Source organism: Macrobrachium rosenbergii, chromosome 59, assembly GCF_040412425.1.
Source record: "Macrobrachium rosenbergii isolate ZJJX-2024 chromosome 59, ASM4041242v1, whole genome shotgun sequence".
NCBI classification, from domain to species: Eukaryota; Metazoa; Arthropoda; class Malacostraca; order Decapoda; family Palaemonidae; genus Macrobrachium; species Macrobrachium rosenbergii.
The window spans coordinates 7182496-7198397 of NC_089799.1; the positions used below are offsets into that span (position 1 = coordinate 7182496).

Consider the following 15902-nt stretch of genomic DNA (forward strand, 5'->3'; position numbering starts at 1 on the left):
ATATCTAAGAAATAATTGAATGGTATCTAATTGCATAAATACGGATCACTCAATTAATCAGATTTTTTCGGTTGAGCTTCACGACAGCGTTGTAAAATGTTGGAGGTTACAAGACTACTTATCCTATTGATTAAAGAATGCTTTTACAGATAGCCCGATACCTAGGTATATACAGCAGACATTTTTGATTAACATAAAAATGAATAAAACATATCGCAACATTACGAAAACTGTAGTATAATGATTGAATGTTAAATTGTACAAACATCCAATCTTACTTTATGACGTCACGCATGTATGCGTGGTAGGCAACGGGCGACTAATCCTTTATTATTTTACCGTCATTATCGTTCCGTTTGAGTCAAGATTTACAGAAATTGGTCAAAATGAGCTTTGTAGCGCCAAAAACTCTTAAAAATACCCTGCTGGGAGGATGATGAAGTGTGAAATCCCTGCTCCGCCTACCATCCCAACATAAACACGAAACGGCTTCGGGCGTTCCAATAATATTCGGGGTTAGAGGAAAAACAAATGGACGACCTTTAAGAGAAGGAGAGAGGAGAGGAGGAGGTCAAGTGTACAATTATTCCCTCGTGCTGGAGTCTCTGGGTAAGAAATGGCGCACGGAGACGGCCGTCGGTGCCCCGGGGTGATGTCAGGCACCTCCGAAGGGCGGAGGGCGTGACGGAAAGACCCGTTCGCCGTATAGTTGAGAAGACGATGGTCTGCAGACGAAGACGTTAATGGTTGTGTTTTGGTCTTTGGTTGGTCTGGTGGAGAGCTTTCGGTCTTCTTTTTCAGGCCTGTTTTACGAAGGAGGTTTCGCGTGTGGTTATTAGGGATTGTTTAGACTCTTTATAGACTCGTTAGGCTCTACGGACTGCGGTAATGTGCAGGAATTTTGAGTGAATTTGGCATCGCGAACGATTGTTTAGATTAGACGGGCCTATGCAATTCCGAATGCAAACGGGCCAAGTTTTTTTATTTTACCAGGAGGACAGTCTGTTAGGCCTGAACCCACGTAAATATTGGATTAAGTAATACGGTAGGCTGGTTATGACTAGTGAAACCATAGGCTTGTTCAGGGATAAGCTAGGGCAAAATTATACGTGTCCTCGTTAATAAATTTCTATATGTTGTCCCCTGTTGAAGGTGGACCTCCTTTTGCCCTCCCTAGCAAGCCATAGCCTAGCCTGCTATCTTGCCGTTTGGCACAAGTTTCTCGATCGGGGAAACAGGCTTAGGCTAACCTTAGATGGGTTAAAAAGTTATCTAGGCTAGTATTAATTTGTTGCAAGTGAAATAAGTTTAGCTTAAACAATGAATCAGAATTTTATCCATTTTGTGATTTTACTCAATTTTTAACCCAGTCCTTGCCAGTCGAACAAGTAGCCCCAGGCTTAAGATTACAAGTATGCGCTAGGTTATTTCCCTTCATAAAATGGAATGTAAGGTCATAATGTTCTTGGGATTCCTTAAAACATGATAAATTGCATGCAGAATGGTTTTTTTTTTTTTTTTAGGTAATAGGCCAAGACATAATGTAGGCTATGTTCTGTATGCTTTGCCTTTGTGGACCTTGGTAATCAGATATTGTGTAGGCCGAATGTTTGGGAAAATTTTACAGGTTGCCTGTAATTCATACTGGTATCAAAATAAAAATGCTTTTCTGATGGGTTTTCTTTTATATTTTTAACAGTTTTGACCATTTCTGTTGGAAATGTATAGTTAACTCACTTTTCCATCCAGTGTTTAACAATTTTGGAGGCCCACAGTGTGAATTTGAGGATTGTGGTTGGGCGAGGGTTTGGAGTAATTAAGAGTTGGTAGTATATATCCTGTGGGGTTCACCGTAACCTCTCAACCTTAACATAACTTAGAATGCTGGGTCCTGTCGGACTGGTGAAGATTTTGGGTGGTTTGCAGAACGATGGAACAACCTCCGAACGGAAGCTAAGTCCATTGCCTCTGATGTTTAGAGTTACTTGTGGGGTCCAGGATCAGGGCACAGCACCCTAAGTGAGTTTGGGTAGATCAGGACCTGGCATTCTAGGAGAGGTTAGGAGTGTTTATGTCTGTGGAACTTGTCCTGTTGTTCTACACTTGCCCCCCCTGATTTAACCTTTACTAACCTAACCTCATATACCAGGTCCTACGTGGCTGGGTCAGTGCCTCACCTGGATGCCCCCGACCTAATGTGACAAATGGTACTGAATAATATGTGGTATGTAGTAGGATACATCCCCCTTCAACAAAATAGAATTTCAGTATGTGCCGATGTCTCTACCAGTATTTCAGGATGGAACTTGATGTATGTAGTGGCAATGAATTAATGAAGCATTTCCTGCAAAAATTGTCAATCATCAGAAACTGGAAAATACCATTTCAGTAGTGATTTCTATTATGTGCAGCATGTTGAATTTCACAGGGGCACATTAAACCCCATGATATAAAATATCAGTATACTTAAAACACGGGAAGACCCCAGAGAAGCCATGTACTCAAGTAATGGTGTTGGTGTTAGGGTTGTCCATTGATTGTTGATGAAATCTTTATGGGTCAAAAGATAAGGAAAATGTGTCAAAAGGATAGTTGGGTCAATGAGAACTTGAGGAAAAAGTTATTTTCAGGCAAAACATTTTTGTGGGGTCATGAGAGATGAGGGCGATAATTTGATTGATGTACCCAATTCTGAAGAAGACCTGAATGTATTGGTGAATGAATTTTTGGTTTTAGTGAAACTGGTAATAAAGAAACTTAGGAGATGGTAGGCACTGGCTGTGATAAAACCATAGCATAGAGATAATCTAAACTGGAAATGAAATGACTCTTCATACTAATTAGACTGTTCTGCAGAATAGCAAAAGAGGAAAGAAAGACAGATGACAGGGAATTGGAAGTCATAGCAGAGGTACCAAAGAAGGGGACTTTACAGAATGTGGTATGTATGTGAGTATTGCTTTTATACATTGGTTGCAATGAGAATAATCTGCACTATATGATTATTCTCAATAGGTGGGCAAAAGAAGTTGGTAAAGAACTTAGAGATGAGCAGACTGGTTTTGAAAGAGGTGGGAATTGCCCAGATCAGATTTTGTATCATGACTTTTAGATGAACTTATAATCACTAGAAGGCATTTGACAGAGTTCTCAGACCAATAGTATTATAGAAGGTCTTGTGCCAGAATATTTCTTTTAAATTATATGAAAATGAAATTATTAACATTGTAGGTCAGAACTAATTACATTATGCTGTTTGTCCTCATGGATTTTGTAAAATATATGGTTGGAGATAGAAGACAAGGTTTAGATTGGGGTAACAATAGAAACTTTGCAGACTATGGATCAGGAAGGTAATTTATAATATTTTCCCCCCTCAGGTTGCCATGATAATGTTGTTGCTTGAAAGCAATCTATTGCTACCTTATGTGTTGTAAGGGGACAGTGTTCTAATGGGGTTCATCACTCTGAGCAAGGATCTTGTTCATAGATAGGTCCCTGTTAGTACCAGCTTCTCTTGGAAGGCAGTTGCTCATTTCCATTGCATTGTCACTAGAAGATATCTCACAAATTTAAATACAAACCATCTTTCTTATGGATAGTCTTTTGCAAAAGTTGGTGTGGTCATTGAAGCTTGGTAACTTGAGTAGTTAACTAGTGGCAGGTGAGGGAGGGGATGGGGGCCCACCCACTCACTCAACATCTAGTCACTTTTCATCTGCTCTGCTGAACTGATGTCTTGTATTCCTCTTCATCATGGCTGCTGTTGATGGTTGATGACTGTGGCTGGTTTTCAGTTACAGGTATGACTAGTAAGAATGATGCCACCTCATGTTTCTGCGCATAAGAATGATCAGCGTAGATGCCCAGGGTGTTGATACGTGTTCAGTGTGTGCATTTTTTTTTTATGTTGGTGCTCATTTCTCATGGTTGCCTGCCCAGGGGAAGAAGTATGGGTTGAAGGTGAGTCAGCAGAGGGTGGTATGCCACTGTTCTCTCCTACTCTTTCCCAGTCTTCCCAAATTCCATTTTGGCTTCTATCAGAGAAGGTGATTTGATGTATATTTAATAAACCTGAGGGATGTTTATTTCCAGATACCATCCTTCAGGACTCAGTACTGTATCTGTGCTTCATTTGCAATGGGACTGTCTTATCAATTGCTACAGGGATGGGACTGGCTTCTCTCCCTTTGTTGCAGTATGGGAATCCTGATGAACTGGAAAAGTCCTTTGTGTGCATCCTCAAATCAGCAAATTCAGGGAGGTGTCAGCAGTTTGTCATCTGTGGAGAAGCTCATGTGTACCTTCTTTAGAGGTGTGTCTGAAATATCACCAGTCACCTGTGCTGAGCTGAGAAGTGAAGGCCAGCCATGTGGGGTTGTTAGACAACAGGAACCTTATGTGGGAGTTCCTCTGAACTCCCCTCCCCTCCTCTGGAGATGCTTCTGTTCTCGGACACATTATTTCAGAAGTGTGGATTTGGACTATTCTCATCTGCACATCAGTGTTCTCTAAATGGGTGTAGCTCTTCTAGCACTGCTAGCATTTGGGGAGCAATTTAAAGGGTCAGTCAGTAGTTTAGATTGAATGAGAATGCAACTGTGGTGGCATGTGTCAACAAGCAACAGAGACCTCTGCAGGTTGGCAAGGCAGTTGCATTGGTGGGTTGTTTTCCATACTGTTGAGCTATAGGCCAGATGCATCTCAGGCAGTTAGAATATGTTAGTAGACCAGCTCAGTCACCAGAGGCAGGTTTTGGGAAAGGAATAGTCCATTTCAGGTTTGAAGAACACTGAATTGATCAGCATGTTTTCCACAAAGCTGAACAGGGTGTTTCCAGTGCTGGACCCCTGGCCTGCATTTGAGGATGCTTTCCAACATTCCTGAAGGAATCTTCTGACAGGGATGACACACTCAAGGTTGTCCTCTTGCTAGCCTTAGCATCAGCAAATAGAGTAGGTTGCAACCTCATACTTAGTTCAGCACTTGGTTGGATGTGGATACCTCTTTTTCTCATTTGGGGCAAAGACTCAGAACATGACAATCCCTGATGAGATATTTGACTTCATCGGTCCTTTCCGTTCAAGACTGGTGATATCTCAACAAGATGCTGCTGTGTCCATTAGTGTTTGGGAGTACATTCCATAATAATAAATTGCCATTGAGGTCATTTGATAAAGCTTTAACTCCTTTCCAAGCAAGGCAGTATCCTGTCTTGTCTTCTCCCTCCTCCATTATACAGTATCTGGGTTGGGTGAGACCCGGGAATTAATTAACCTAGCTATGTAGAATTGTGCTTCTTAAGTTTAATTCTGGTAGCTCTCTGCACGCATTGAAAAATTTCTTTTACGGTTGTCTTGTAAAACACGGATTTAGTCATACTTCCCTTGCTTGATAGAGGCCTTCTGTGTTTGTGGATAGAAATGAATGGGTGCTATGGGATATAGGATTGTGTTTGTGTATATGTCTATGGAATGGTGGCATTGGGAGTGGCTTGACAGCAGGATTTTAAGATGGAGATGCCTCAAAAACCTACTATCCATCCAAAATAGAAAAAAATAGAATCAAATAAATCACAGTAGGTGTCAGCATTTTAACAAATTCATTCTTGAGCCGGCTGAAGTGGTACTGGTAACATCCTAATCAACCAGTCTCTTAAATGTGTGAGTCCCCATAGTGAGTAGTGGTACATATAAGGTTCGTATTGCCTCCCTTTTCTTATTGGTAAAATGACGTGGAAAAATTTAGAGCAAGAGAGTCTGTTGTTGACAAGTTTGCATAAATATTTCACCCAATACTGTACTTACTTCAGCCCAGTATTGCATAGAGGTATCGTAAGCCACAGTACCCCGTATATTGTACTGTACAAGATGGAAATCTAATGCTTGGTTCTTTGTTAATTGACTTACATAGTGTGTGAATAGATAGGCTGTGCTTAGGAGCAAGTGCTGGGTGAATTTTTACAAGCAGCTGTAGGCTGCACTATCATCACCAAACATGTACAATGGGGGTATTGCAATAAGTTATTGTTCATTTAACAATTTTTTTTTTTTTTTTACACATTTTGCTTACAACACTACTGTACAGCATTAGGGAAACTTGTTCTTGTGCTTTATTAGTATTATTTAGGTGTGGGTTTTGCTTATGCTCTAGGTTCACAGGGTGAGTGAACGTCTGTGCCAAGCCTGTTCCCATCTTCACCTTTGCCAGATACTTATTACTGTTTAATGCAATTATTCTTAAGGAAGAATGGATCCTTTTGCTTTCCCCTAAAGAGGCTGATTATTTCATAATTCAAAATTCCAGTGTTAATCTCATTTTTCTTATTGAATATAAATCATTGTGTTAGATAAATCTATTTCTTTAAGAGGGTATTTACTTAATATCCCAAAATACAAAATTAGATGTATTTAGTAGTTGAGAATTTTGAGGTTACAGGGTAATTCTTGTCAGCAGAAAAGTATGCTTTGCTGACTTTTGCTTCTTTCATAGGTTTAGCTGGCCATGTTAGCACCTCCATGTGCAGCCGGCGGTGCAGAGTGTCGCGGAGTTCCGGTGCTTCTGTTGCTGCCTCCCCATTTACTACTTCCTCCACTTCCCCCCCTGCTGGCTACATAAGGTAAAGTATGATAAATTTGTATTATTTGGAATTAGCCCTTGTTTGTTAAATTATTATTATTATATTATTCAGAAGGTAAACCTTGTTCATGTGGAACAGACCCACAGGAGCCATTGACTTGAAATTCAAGCTTCTGAAGAAGTAAAGAGAAACACAGAAAGAAGAAATCTCACTTATTAAAAAGAAATAATAAATTAATCTCACTTATTAAAAAGAAATAATAAATTAATAATAGATAAAAATGTATTAAATTGCAAGGAGAATAGCATTAGGGTAGTAATGCGTTGCATCTTTGCTTGAACTTTTGTAGTTCCAGTTGCACAACATCCTCAGGGAGACTTTCCACATTCTGATGGTATGAGGGATAAAGGGCCTCTGAAACTGAGGAGTTTGACACTGAGGCGCATTTACAGCAAGCATATTGGTGCTTCTGTTCACCGAATCTGGTTGCTCTTGGCAGGAACAGGGGATCAGAAGTCAATTGTGAATGTGAAAGATCTCTTAAAATACAACTTATGAAAAAGTGACAAACAAGAGACCATCCGTCGATGGTCAAATTCATAACTGCTATTATTAGGAAAGAGAAACCTACCACCATGAACCACTCTATCTAGAAGAGGTAAATCTCTGGCAGAAGTAGACATCCACACCAGAGAATAGTATTCTAGTAAAGGAAGGACAAATGGCCTTAAACAGGTTGCATTGTTTTCATCGCTCTTATAAGTATATGAGGCCTTAAGAACAGTACCTAACATTCATGCGTCATTTGCTGACACTTTCATTTGATGTTTCTCAAAAGTAAGATGTGTCAAAAGTTAATCAAGAATAATTACAGCTTCAGACTCATTCAGCAGTCCCATCCCCCGGAAGGGGAGGATGGGGTGGAAAATCTATGTGAGATCTGCTTATCAACAGTGTTTTCAGCTTCATACCTCATCTGCTACACCTTTCACTAATTTGGCCCATATCACGATTGAGACTGAGGGCAGCTTCATTTCTCGTAAGTGGAGACTTTACTACACCCAAAAGTGTTACATATTAACGTACTGAACAATTTGCTTACCAGGCCAGCAGCCGTACCACTTGTATACACTAAAAATAACAGTGAACTAAGAACACTACCCTGTCGAACTCTTGACGAAATAGGTCTTGGTTTGCTAAAGAACTCATCAACAGCAACTTGCTGGTGCCTACCAGTAAGGAAATCCTGAACTAATCCTAAGCCCTTTGTGTTAGCCTGTTGAGCTTCAGACTGTCGCTCGATGGACCGGAGTTCAATTCCGCGTTGGCTGATGAAGAGTTAGGTCTTGGTATTTCTGGTGAAAGAAATTCTTTCAATCATTCCACAATAAGCAACCAATTGGTTCTTAGCCACGTAAAATAAGTCTAATCCTTCGGGCCAGCCCTAGGAGAGCTGTTAATCAGCTCAGTGGTCTGAAAACTAAAGTAACTTACTTACTGAACTAATCCTAAAACATAACCACCTGCTCCAAATTTCTGAAGCTTATAGATAAATGCCTTTTGATTTACTAAATCGAGAGCAGCACTAAAATCTGTTTGAAATACTCTACTCACAAAACCCTTAACAAGGCTCTTGCAAATGGCATGTCAAATCTGAAAAGAGCATCACAGATACCTAACTGCTTCCTTCTTTTTTTCTTAGACTTATTTTGGGTCTTATCTCTTAGGATGTTTGAGTATGATGCATTCTGTTAAGCAAGGTTTGTAATTTTACATTCTTAGATACAGCGATCATCATCCATTATGGCCCCACAGGGTCTTATTATGTGGTAAAAGGCCTCAGTGTGAAGTCACCCCCAAGATAAATCAGCGGGGTTGATAGTACTACTTTCAGCACGCCCACAAAACCATCAGTGAAGAACTGAACTATTTAGGGTAAATCAGAAAGATATGCAGACCATTCCCCTAAAGTGATAGTGTGGTTGACAGAATGCCTGGCATTTTAAGAATTCATATGTAATGGAAAGTTGTTCTTATTGGAGTAAGACCTGCAATTTAACAGTTCAATTTGTATTAATATGAACACTTACAGGTAAGATAAATTTATATCCCAAGTTACAATAATGTACTGTAAATGAAAGAAAGAAACTAACATTAATAACCAAAGAAACCAAGAAAAACTATTCCAGTCCGAGGGACACCAGGCCTGTGGTTTCTTTTAGTTTTTGCTGTTGGCTGTGTATTGACTTAGTTTTAGTTAAATAAACACATAAAACATTGAAGCATGCTAATAATACAGTGCAGAAATAAAAACAAGAAGTCTTATAGAAAGACATAAAGATGGGAGGGTCAGTTTCTTTACATCCGTTCTGTTGATTGAAGCCATACAATTCTTAGCCATATAGAAAGAGTTAAATGGTTGAAGTTATTTCCATACACACTTTAATCCACCTGCAGCTTTGGAGTTGACAATAGTGTAGTGGAAGAAGTGGCTGGGTACATAAGCGTACACAAATATAATGTCATTTTCTGCATGTTGCAGACATTTCAAAAGCATAGTCAAGTAAACACATCACTTTAACTCTTTATAGTTGGGGTAAACCAAACTGGTTTTAATAAAAGCAAAGGACATCCAAATGACTTCAAAGTTTGGTCCAATCCAGCTCAAAACTACAATAACATTGAGAAGACTTAAAGACATGGTAGTTCACGGGCCTGTACCGAGGGGGGCGGCCGTCGGGGTGGTCGAATGACCCCCCAAAAATTTATGGAAGTCCATATTTTCTGTGACTATCCTTTTCATTGAACTGTACTTGTAAAGTAATGAATAACAATCTTTTTTGTTGTTGGCAAGTCTTCTTTCATAAATTTTGTTATTAGGCTAAACATTAACATCATTCTTTAGTAGTAGGAAATATGAGAGTGATAATAGGAATATGATATAGGCCACTATATTTGTAGATTTTAGTAGAGAAACGATAATTTTAAAGCTGTGGTACGATGATCTGGTCAGAGAAATTTGACGACACTGCAGCAAGGCTGCTGAAACGTGGAATTACTTCATTGAGACGGCTAATCTGCTCCATTTTCAAGTACCGGTATTTCATCTTGTACCTATATATGCAATGACGTATATAGAAGAAAAGGTCCAGTTTTGGGAAAAACAACTCCCCCCCCATAGAAAACTCTGGGTACGGGCCTGGTTCAGGAAAATGCTTGTACATCATACCGTGGTGGCCATAGCTGGAGTGATTGGCAGATATCTTTCTTGCACCTTTTGTTTTGCCTAGTTCTCCATTACTGATTTTAATAGTACAGTATGTACTTGTATTCTCACTTGAAAAATCTTTGCACAGTAGGTACAACGTAGCAAAAGTGCTATCTGCTTTGAATATTCCATAACTAATTGCTTTCTGAAAACTGACTATGTCGAACCTTTCCATACAGCATGACACCCTGTTTTAGGAGACTTTTTTTTCATAAAAAAACAAGAAAAAAGATAGGCCACAAAAGTCTTTTGTGTTAAATCTTTGGATTTTTTTTTTATAGCAAACAGCATTAATTGTACAGATTGCTTTGGAGATGAAATGCACGGGGCTGTGATGGAATCACTTTACCAGAGATGATTTTAGCAGGATTTGAAGTAACACCTCGTATACCAGCTAGAATGCTTTGTAGAGTTAGGAATGATGCACTGAACGTGACGATTGGTAATTGGAAATCATAGGAAAGGTACCAAAGAAGGGTGACGTGAGTGGATATGGGAACAAGAAAATGTTAGAATGCTAAGAGATGACCAAGATGGCTTAAGAAAAGGCTGAAGTTACACTTTGATTATTTGTTAGGATGACTTGGTGATGGCAAAAAGCATTTGAAAGTGCCCTCAGACTAATTTTATGGAAGGTCTTTCATCTCTGGTATATCCAGTATAATGTTAAGCTAATTTAAATTAATAATGAGCAAGTAGATGCAAAGTTAATGTTGACCAATTCTTCTCAAGTGAATGTGCAGCAGTTAGCGAGGTACTATAAAGGAATGGTAGGTCACATTTGCTGTTTGTTCTATTAACAGGTTTTATAATGAAATCATTGTTTGGTGTCCTTGTAATAGGTTTTATAATGAACTACATTGTTTGGTGTCCTTTTAATAGGGTTTATAATGAAACGCATTGTTTGGTGTCCTTTTAATTGGTTTTATAATGAATCGCATTGTTTGGTGTCCTTTTAATTGGTTTTATAATGAAATGCATTGTGTGGTGTCCTTTTAATTGGTTTTATAATGAAGTGCATTGTTGGTGTCTATGTAATAGGTTTTATTATGAAACATAGTTTGGTGTCCATTTAATAGGTTTTATAATGAAACGCATTGTTCGTGTCCTTTTAATATTTTTATTATGAAACTCATTGTTTGGTGTCCTTTATAATGAAACGTTGTGAATGGAAAGGAGGTTTAGATTAGATCAACGTTAGAAAATTTACAGAATTAGGAAAAGGAGATGATGCTGTTTTAATTAGCAAAATAACAATAAAAAAGTTGGCTTAATAGAATGTATCATAAATAAAAAAGAAGAATGTAAACAAATGAGGACAGAGTATACGCAGAGCGATGAAGTAACTCGAGCTTGAGAAATATTTAGGAACGGTGATATCCCATACAGATTCTCTTACTTTTAGATTTGGTGAACAGCGGGTAGGCTGAATAAGATAAGGAAATACCATTGGCAGGAATTGTATGCAAAAGAAAAATTTTCGCAATTGTTTTCTTCCGTGATGCCAGCCAGTAGCCTTTGGCAACTCTAAACACCACTGAGAGAACTGAAGGTGGCAAATAGCAGCTAAGCTCACGCCCAGCTTTTGTAGGTGTCAAAGCAAAGCACTAATGTGTTTCTTGTGGGTAGTGCTCGCCTGGTAGTGCTTTTGTGGATGTCAAAGCAGTATCTTGTCTGTTGTGGGTAGCGCTCGCCTGGCAAGTCGAAGGTGGCCGTTTTGCTCTGCGAATATCTTGTCTTGAAAATGCCAAGAAAGAGCAAAGAATAAATTGGGCTGCCAATTAGTAACAGAAAAACAACCGTATTGAAGGGAAACAAAACCCTCATCTTAGTAATATACGGGTTTATGATCTGACTTCTAAGATCCGATTTTTTTTTTTTTTTGTGGATGAAAGTCTCTATTGGCCAAGATCAAACAGTATAGCTATATTAAAAAAAATTATACTTTTAATAAAGCTTGCATTGATTGCACTATCCAATTACAGAATATTGCATGTGGTGTTATCATATCGTATTACAGTATTTAAACATGTCGATTACGTACCATTTACTTAAGGTCATGTTTACCCTCTCGAAATCACAGCTGATTGAATACAGTGTAGTACTGTTGACATACTCATTGCCATTAGTTGCTAGATGGAACATAATTCGGGGATTCGTTTTTTTTTCTTGTAAATTAACGAAGTTTGGTTAAAATGGCATATTACTGTGATTGTAAAAGCAATTGTATTTGTTGTAAATCAACAAAAGTTGGGTTTAAACATGCAAATTATTTGTAAAACTAATGAGTTTTTTTTTAGAAAGTGTGATTCACCAGTTTCGGACGTCGCATACATAGACCAGAAGGTTTTGCAACTTACACGTATAAACAACAGCGTAAAACATTTTTTGAAAGACCTCATAACGCAAAGGATAAATATGTATTTCATAATTACCGTATTTGGTGGCTTACAAGACGCATGTCTGCATAGGACGCACCCCAATTTCAGCAGGACATTGAGGGAAAAAAATAAGGTTTCCTAGCCTATGCTCATATGAGTTTGGTAAGTAAAAACTGTAGTATTAGGTTATCATATGCATATTGTTTCTTACCAACAGAATCAACAATAACATTAATAAAGAACTTATTTACCATATTTATATTTATCAAAATATGTATTATACAGTCAGCCATTTACTACGATCGAATGTTTCGTCTGCTGCTGAAAGCTACCTCATAGGTTTACCAATAGATTGCAACACATTCATTTGTAAACATTGTTTCTTACCGGCAGAATCAACAAAAACATTAATAAAGATGTTACCTACGGTGATATATGTTATATATATCCATTATATATTATAAAAGTATGCAGTCAACGGGTAAAATCCAATAAATAAAAATGTTTCCTATGTAACGGCTCGAGTCTCGTGAGCAACTGAACAAAGCCATGTTATTATTCTTAAAAGAGAATGCTAGCACGAGTTACGAAGTATCAACTCAACGAAGCCTTGTTATTATGCCTAAAGAGAATGGTAGCAGGAATTGTCAACCGCCAATTGATCGAAGCCATGTTGTTAAGCGTAAAGAGAATGTTAGCAGGAATTGCCAACTACCAACTGAACGAAGCCTTGTTATCCGTAAAGCTCTCGAGATAATCACCAATAGGTGGCAGCACACATACTGTAAGTCTGTAAATGTGGAATGCGGCGATCCGCTGTAGACGACGATAATATTAACACAATGAAAATATCGATAATAACAACGTAGATATTGATTATAATACTAGCAGTAGTAATTGTGGTGATAAGTGTGATAATGATAAATAATTATAATAAACTTTGTTTTTTAATAGGTTATTAGGATAACACCGAATGTTAGGCTAGGCTACAACATCTACGTGACGTTTCATGTATAATATCTGCCAAAATTCTTAAATTTTGAGCCTACATTATGTACATAGGACGCAGGGGGATTTATTAGGCCCTTTTTTTTTTTTGTTAAAGTGCGTCTTATACGCCGTCAAATACGGCACTTATAGAAGCCGCAGTTGAGAATTTGCAAGTTTTATCGATGACATTGAGAAAATTTAATAGTGATGAATTTTCAAAAAAGCCGCTAGTTTGGTAAGCCTGGCCGATTGTATGATGATTCCCATTTAGCCTACTGAAATGTAGCTTTAGGCCAGTCAAAAAGCTAATATTATCAGTGGAACCTACCAAAACCGAGACAGGCATAGCCCAGTGGAAGATATGGAAATGAAACTCAACATAACCTTGTATAAAATACCGACAAGGCAACCCGCACGATGAACGATGCAAGGTTTACGATCTCTGATCCGTAATTCTTAAAACCGAAAAGCTAAAAAAACGAAAAATTTCTGGCGAAAAATAATAATTTGAAAAAATTAAACAGTACAACTATATTTATAACAGTGATGATTTAAATAAAGATTGTGTGCTTGCTGTATCCAATGGCAGTGTATTGCATGTAATTTTATCCCATGGTTACTGTATTACAGAATGTAAACATTGTTATCGTATGCCGTTTGCATTTAATATCGTTTACATTCTCAAAATCTCGGCTGATTGAGTACTACCGCCATCTTCATTGCTATTAGTTGCTGGAAGAAATATAATTCGCAGATACCCTTTCTTGTAAATGAACAGATTTGTGTTTAAAACGTGCACATTACTTGATTGTATAAGCAGGAAGTGTGATTTTACCAGTTCCGGACATGACTTTCGCCTGGCCATTATTCGTTTTGTTCAGCTTCGGCTATAATCGGCAGCTTTAATTTACTGGTATTCTTGATTAAGATATCCATTGCGTGAAGGGAAAATAAAATTGTATTTTTATTTTTATTTATGGAAGCCATCATTGAGAATCCGTTCGGCTATAATCGGCAGCTTTAATTTAGTGGTATTCTTGATTAAGATATCCATTGCGTGAAGGGAAAATAAAATTGTATTTTTATTTTTATTTATGGAAGCCACCATTGAGAATCCGCAGATTTTAACTACTTGACAACTTGAACGCAACTCTTAAACGTTGGATAGTTACGGTAAATGACGTCGGCAATCAGCTTCACCCAGAAATCTAAAGGCTGGAGTATTTAGTGGATGATAGAGCACCATCATAAGTATATTACGGTCGTTAAAATATGTATACAGGGTGTTTCGAAATTAGAGCCCCCCCCCTCTACAGCATAAACTTAAAATTGATATGGACAAAAACAAAAGTAATTCAGAACAGGTATTTATTTAAGTTTCTGAGTATATAATATTTTGTGTGGCCTCCATCTGCCTGTACCACACCCTGTATCTTGAGGGTATGATTTCAGCAAATCGCAAAAAAGCTGAGACGCAAACTCCATTTCCCTGAGCACTTCGGTCACCTCTCTTCGCAGGTCGTTGAGGCTTGGTATACCGTCATAGTTCACTGTGCGCGCTTCAACACGATCCTTTAAAATACTACCAATGTTTTCACACACAGTAGGGTCAAGGGAGCTACCTGGAAAATCACTTGACGAGAAGAAATGGATACCACTGTTTCGAAGCAGCTCCTGTGTCTGAAGAGCCTTGAAACATGGTGACTTATCATGCAAAAATGTGACTTCTTCAACAGATAACAGGATCTTTGAGGAAAGGAAATACTCCACCAGTAAGCACAGTTCCTCTGAAGTATTCGCCATTCCATTACTGTCCTTTTTCTTTGATGATCCACATTAACTGTTTGGCTGTGAAACAGAGAAAAATTCCCAAGCATTCAGGAAATTTCACAACTTGGTGATAGCGCACGTCATCGATGATATCATCCAACTTTGCAGCCCATATGATGTCATTTTTATGATTTGGCTTCCTGACTATGTAATTGAAGAATTCATCTGATGCAGCAACATGGAGAAAGTCAGCTTCATTCCAATCTTTTAAGAAATGAACCACAAAAGCATGCATGGTCTTCTCTCTGTTTCTGAGTGATGTTGGGCTTGCTGGTAACCTGAAATAGCTGATACCAGATTTTTTCAACCCACGATATACAGCACTATAACTTCTCTTCTTTCCCCTTTTTGTTTGAAGTTCAAGTGCCAATTTACGTAAAGACTTTCTTGGTCTACCCACAGCCTCAGCTATGATGTCTTTTGACTCCTGAGAAAGGACTTCAGGCCTTCCAAGATTCTCACGCTTTTCGCGATGACAGTCATATGGATTTTTGTCCCAGTTTCTTTTAACAAAGGATTAATCGATTAATCTCTTTTAATGTATTTTGCTATCCAGGAACATGAAATGAAGGATGCGCCAGCATCCCTGGCCTCTCTGAAGGTTATAGCCCGGATTCGGTCAATCCATCTGATTTCCTCTGAGTTGTTAGCCATGGCTGTATCTAACTCCGTCACTCAGTCTGAAAATACAAGAAATGTAAAATGAAAAATAACTTAATAGAAACTTGAAATAATGTACTTGGTAATAGGCTATAACAGAAAACTTCATAACTTTCCATTTGTTCTGTGGAGGGGGAGGCATATATATATATATATGAGAGAGAGAGAGAGAGAGAGAGTTTGTTCTGTGGAG

General features: G+C 38.3%; 1 long non-coding RNA gene across 1 annotated transcript; it reads left to right on the plus strand.

The window, feature by feature from the left end:
- The first annotated feature begins 460 nt into the window (after window positions 1-460).
- LOC136837491 (uncharacterized) lies at window positions 461-15896 on the plus strand. Its single transcript, XR_010852703.1, has 3 exons — window positions 461-609; window positions 6493-6619; window positions 12149-15896. It is a non-coding gene; the product is annotated as an uncharacterized lncRNA (long non-coding RNA).
- The last annotated feature ends 6 nt before the right edge of the window (window positions 15897-15902 follow it).